The sequence below is a fragment of the Felis catus genome, chromosome C1 (assembly GCF_018350175.1).
Source record: "Felis catus isolate Fca126 chromosome C1, F.catus_Fca126_mat1.0, whole genome shotgun sequence".
In the NCBI taxonomy this organism is placed as follows: domain Eukaryota; kingdom Metazoa; phylum Chordata; class Mammalia; order Carnivora; family Felidae; genus Felis; species Felis catus.
This window is the reverse complement of record NC_058375.1, coordinates 136,053,642-136,054,095: the sequence shown is the minus strand read 5'-3', so window position 1 is coordinate 136,054,095 and position 454 is coordinate 136,053,642.

Genomic DNA, 454 nt, shown 5'->3' with positions numbered 1-454 from the left:
GGAACGACTCCCACCTGTGGCAGCTCCCGAAGCGTCCCTCCCTCCACAAGCAGGTCAAGTCCTTCAAAGAGTATGTAGCTCTCACCAAGCTGAGTTGGATGGGGGCCCTGCGCAGGATGGCAAGCCCAGCATGGTGCACAGCAGGAAGAACTTGTCCACCTTCCACGTAGCCACAGGGTGACTCCCCCCACCTCCCCATCACCATGCTGGGCATGCATACCGCAACATTGCCCTTGAAAACCATTCACTTAAAATTTTCTTTCTTCCAAGTTTACCATTCCTTTCAATAAAGGTATATGGTTCCTAAATTAAAAAAAAAAAAAAAATGGAAGCAAGAGAGGTAATCTCTCCCTGCCTGCGATTCATTCATGAAAATGATAAACTCTGCTTTATCTTCCTCATAAGATTGTGTGAAGATCAAATTTCATAATGTATTTGCAATTAAATCTATTTG